Below are 5,926 nucleotides of genomic sequence, written 5' to 3'. Positions count from 1 at the left end.
ACAGAGGCATGAGGTAAGGGTATGCCTCAGCAGCTCCAGGAGATCCACCTGAGACCATGAGCAGGTCACTCCGTCTAAGGAAGGAATAATATAACACGGACAGACCAGGCAAACGCATGCCTGGACCTCGGCCTCAGGTGAGCTTATTATAGCACCATTACTAGAGAAGGGAGGGCAGGGAGAGAACTCAGGGACCTTGGCCCAACATCAGCTGAGACTGCTGGTTATGAGCACATGCTTTCAAGGCTGGCAGACCTGGGTTCAAATGTGATTGAGCCATTTATACCCTCTCCTGGCTTCAACTTCCTCACCTGTAAGAGAGTCCTCATAGGGCCACGAGGACGCAATGACATACAGCCTTGCTCGCAAAGTGTGGTCCATGATCCAGCAGCAGCAGCGATACCTGGGAGCTTGTTAGAAATACAGTCTCAAACTCTTTCCTAAAACTACTGAATCAGAATATGCATTTTAGAAGTTCCCAAGGTGACTCTCATATACATGAAATTTTGAGAAGCATCTACCTAAAACACATGAAGGACTTAACCCAGTGTCTTCCACGTAGCAAATGCTTAATGAACAAGGGCTCCAGGTGAAGGGAGAGAGGACTAGAGCAGGCGTTCTCAGTGGAGTGATTTTGCTCCCAGGGGACATTGGACAATTTCTAGAGACAATTTTGGTTGTCATAACTGGGGAGGGGTGCCACTGACATCTACTGGAATGAGCCAGAGATGCTGCTGAACATACTACAGTGTGCAGGACAGCCCCTCACTACAAAGAATTATGTGACCCAAGATGTCTATAGTGCTGAGGTCAAAAAACCCCGGACTAGACAGCTATGGAGGAAAGAGCTGGACCAGAAACAGAAAAAGGTAAGAAGGCAACCTTACTGGAGAGGAAGGCAACCTTACTACAGTGGAATGATGAGATGGCTGAGGGGGTGGGAAAAACAAGATGGCAACTTGGAAGACCCTGCCCAAAAGCCCCCGGGTAGGAGCAGATGGGTGAGGCCCGGCCCGCTAGCTCACCCCTGGGAAGCCCCACATCTCAGACTTCAAGAGGTTGTAGAAAGTGATTGGTCCTTTAGTACACATCCACGTATTTTTATCCAAACTCCATCCTGGACCAGACCAAGACCTGAGGCTCTTCGAATCTATGAAAGGATGGGACTTGGGCGGGGTTCTTTTACAAAAATATTGGGTGGAAGAAAAGTTCATCTGAGAGTAAACCTTCACGTACAAGGGAAGTTTTTTTTTTTTTTTTTTCAAAATACACTTTTTTAGATTTAGGGATTTTATTCTGATAATTTCATGCCGCTTCTGTCCAGAATATCTCTCTGCAGAGACTGAATTTTACACTTAGGAAATAAATCCACTCACATTCCACACGCCCTACGAATTCCTCTAAACCTATATACACAGAAAGGGATTGAACCACAATGGAGAAGAATCCCTTCTCCACTTCTGGATAAGGCAACAAAGAGCTCACTCTTAAACCTGAACTTCCTTTCTTTCTGATTGATGAAAACACCATGCAGGAGAGAAGGAATGAGTGTATTAATCTGAATTTCCTGAGAGCCAGAGATAAGAGAAAGTTACACCATCATCTTCTTCCAGTGAACTGAGTTTAATTTTCGCTCTAAAACAGATTTTTATCTCCCCAATTGTCTGGAAACTCATGTGGCAATGGATGTGGCATACCTGGGCATTTGGTTAGCCCTCTTCCCTGAGTTAACTGCAGCCATTCCAGGAGCAGGGATAAGGGACGGATGTCCACTGGTTGGCCCCCTTAGACTGACACTCTGTCCTTCTGCCTTCTCCTCTGTCATCAGTGCAGTACACGATTTATCTTTACAGACATTTCAAGGGATGAGACTAAACACAAACATAAATTATTCTTACATCTAGACAGCGTACTTAGATATACAAAATACTTCCAAGTGAATTTTCTCATTTGACACTCACCATGACCTTTTGAAATAGGGAGGACACATATTACTCTCCCTCTTATCATATTAGAAAGCTGAGAGTTAGAAGAGTCAAGTGATTTTCCCTAGGTCCTGTAAAGAGATGACAGAACCAGGACCAGAGAGCAGGTGTTCTGGCTTTTAGTCCAGCATTCTTTCCTCGACCACACTTCAGTGCAGCTTCTCAGTCTTTCGTACCCGCGTTCATTCATTAAACAAACATTTCCTAAGCACCTACTGAGTGTCAGAACAGGCTATACAAAAACATGAATTACTATGATAACATTTACGTAAAATGTCCAGAAAAGGCAAACCTAGAAAGAAAGAAAATAGATTGATGGTAGCTTAGGGCTGGGAGTTAGAGTCAGGGTGGGTGGGGGAAATGGAAGTGACTGCTGGGGAGTATGATGTTTCTTCAGGAGTTAATAAAAATGTTCTAAAATTAGATTATGGTGATGGTTGCACAACTCTGTGAATACATTAAAAACCATTGAATTGGGGCCGGCCCGTGGCTCACTCGGGAGAGTGCGGTGCTGATAACACCAAGGCCCCGGGTTCGGATCCTATATAGGGATGGCCGGTTAGCTCACTGGCTGAGCATGGTGCTGACAACACCAAGTCAAGGGTTAAGATCCCCTTACCGGTCATCTTTAAAAAAAAAAACAAACAAACATTGAATTGTACACTTTAAACAGGTGAGCTTTATGGTATATAAATTATTTCTCAGTAAAGCTATTTAAAAATGAATTAAGACAGTCCTTGTGTTTTAATGGCTCAGCAGAGTGGAGATGCACTTGCACACAGATAAATGGCAACACTGTGTCATGGGTGCCCTTAACAGAAGGATGGAGCCGGTGGAAACAGCAAGGTAAGCCATCTCTGGCAGTGTTGGCACAGTGTCAGAAAGGGTGCAAAGGCTCTCCAGAGATAATAACACTTTTTCTCTGGCCCGAAGCCTAACTAGGAGTTAACCAGCAAAAGTAAAGGGGGCAGGGGTGTGGCCCTTGCGAGAGACATCTGTGACCTCCACACATTCCATAGCCACACCATTCTGGAGGAGAGCAAGGAGTTGTTTCTGGAAGCTGCTAGAACAGAGAGGACCACCGATTGTTCTTTTGCCTAATAATTCATGGAAATCAATAGGAAAGAGCAATTTAAATACAAGTCCAGGGTACATAAGGGGACCTATGGTGCTACTGACCCCACAGAGCTGTAGTCAGGAATACAGAAGAGGGAAGAAAGGCTGGGGACTCGGCTTTCCACTCCAAGTTTTCTGGACAATCGCAGAAAAAAAACCCAGTTGTGAAAACTGTGACTGACTTCCAGAAGTAGGGTCTTGTGCCTCCCACAGCCTGCAGAACCTCAACTTTGAATCCAAAGGCGTGAGTATTTTAAATAAATACATAGCAGTGGACAGGTTGGGAAAAATGATAGTTACAGTTTCCTGAGTAGATCCAGGTAAAGAATTGTGGTTCATTTCCTCTGTGTTGCTCTGCCTCTCACATATCCAAGGCTGATTTTTCTAAAGGAGAATTAAAGAAAAAAAAAGCAAGGAAGTGTAGAGCTAGGGCTGGGTCTGGAGCTCACAGACCCCTCAAGCCCATTGTCCAGACTGGGTCCCAAACCCTTCACACACAGGTCTACGAGCTAGGTAACCAGAAAAAAGGTCCTTGGAGCCGTAGATAAAGGAAGAGTAGCCTTTATTCAGCACACACATCTATGAGTTAGGCAGTCCAAAGAGAAACTCAGAAAAACCACTGCTACTGGCAAAGTCCAAAGAAAAACTGAGCAGCTGCCAGCAAAGTAAACATGCTCTATTTTTAGACTCGAGCTCTCTGCTGGCCAGCAGTTCAGGGCTGCTGCTCCACACAACTCTTGAACACACACTAGCAACCAAACTAAAAAGATACACTGGGGCACACAGACACTAACTCCACCCACACACACACACACAATTGGTTTATAAAGAATGTGCTGCACCACACCCAACCAGACCTGAGGCGAGGGGGCCTGATTAAACTATTCTATTTTCCCAACAGGAAGGAAGGAAGGATTCAACCAACTGAGAATAGAAAATATTCAGGAAAAAAAATAATAAAAAATAACACAACAAAAAATAATGCAAATTTTAAAAAAATACAGTATGACAACTATTTACATTAGCATTTAGATTGTATTAGGTATTATAAGTAATCTAGAGGTAATTTAAAGTGTACAGGAAGTGCATAATTTATATGCAAATACTGTGCCATTTTATATCAGAGACTAGAGCATCCTTGGATTTTGTTATCTGTGGGGGAGTCCTGGAATCAAGGACCCTACAGATACCAAGGGACGACTTCCTATATATATCCTATTCTCAAGCATTAATTTGGGTCAACACTCCTAAACAAAAAATCCCTCCTTTTCTCCTATACAAATCCATTCTCTACACCTTCAGGAGATTTTTAGATTCCCAAACAGCACTAATTTCCCCTTCTCCTGTTTTCCTAAAGTGTTACTGGTCCCTCTTTGATGGCATTGACATCCTTTCCTGTCCCCTGGCTGTCTCCTTCACCAGACTGTGAACTCCCCAGGCACCAGTACTGAGTTTTATCCGTCTCAGAATTCCCCCTCAGAACCTGGCACGAGGCAGGAGCTTAGCCAGAATTTGTTGAATACGTAAATTTCATATGACTGGTATGACATAACCCCTATATTAGTCTGATTTTGTGTTGCTATAACAGAATACCTGAGACTGGGTGATTTATAAAGAAAAATGACTTTTGTTGCTTACAGTGTCTGAGGCTGGAAAGTCCAAAGTCCATCGGGTGATGGCAACAGTGACCCAGGGGTCTCACATTGCAAGAAATGGAAGCAGAGAGAGAGCAAGACAGACTCTCCTCTTTTTTTCAAAGCCCTCAGAACCACACCCCTGACCACCATTTTTAATCCATTCACTACTGCACAGTCCTACAATCCAATCACCTCTTCAAGGCTCCACCTCTCAATTGCCATAATAGGATTTCCCCCCCTCTTAACAGTCACAGTGGGGGCTAAGTTTCTAATACATAAAACTTGGGGGACACAATTCAAGCTTCAGTGAGTTTTGGGGGGATATAATTCAATCCACTATAACCCCCCACCCCACCTCTTTCCTGGCACACTGCTCTTAAACCCCTTCGAATCTTCAAAATGATGTGTCTTTTTTATACTAATGAGATGACTGATGGCTGGGGACTGCTGCCAGGGGAACCAACCATGTGGTTCTTAAGGATTTAAACTTTCAGCTGCACACACCCACCCCTACCTCTAGGAAGAGGAGAGGGGCTTGAGGTTATCACCAGTGGCAGTGATTTAATCAGTCATGCCTAGGTAATGAAGCCTCCATAAAAACCCTGAAGGTTGGGATTCCGAGAGTTTCTGCGTTGGTGAACACGTGGAGATGCTGGGAGGGGGAACTCGGCCAGAGATGGCATGGAAGCTCCATGCCCCATACCTTGCCCTGTACATCTCTTCCATCTGGCTATTACTGAGTTGTGTCCTTTTATAATAAACTGGCAATGTAGTAAGTACGTAAATTGTTTTCCTGAGTTCTGTGAGTTATTCTAGCATATGATCTAACCAGAGGAGGGTGTTATGGTTCTGATTTATAGCTGTTGGGTCAGAAGCACAGGAGGACTTGTGATTGGTGTCTGCAGTGGGGGCAGTCTTATGGGACTGAACCCTTAACCCGTGAGATCTGATGCTATCTCCAGGAAGAGAGTGTCAGAACTGATTGGCATTCAAGTAGGAAACCCAGTAGGTTCCCACTGAGAATTGGAGAGTTGGTTAGTGTGGGAGGAAAAAAACCCATACGTTTGGCAGCCAGAAATATAGGTGTGAGTAGAGTAATACAATTACTACTACATAATTTGACTGGTCCCATATCTAATTATGCACAAGGTCAAATAGTCTCCCAGGCTACTTGTCCTGAGGTCTCTG

This window comes from Galeopterus variegatus, unplaced genomic scaffold (assembly GCF_000696425.1).
Source record: "Galeopterus variegatus unplaced genomic scaffold, G_variegatus-3.0.2 Scaffold9406, whole genome shotgun sequence".
Classification (NCBI taxonomy): Eukaryota; Metazoa; Chordata; class Mammalia; order Dermoptera; family Cynocephalidae; genus Galeopterus; species Galeopterus variegatus.
This window is presented reverse-complemented; position numbering follows the sequence as displayed.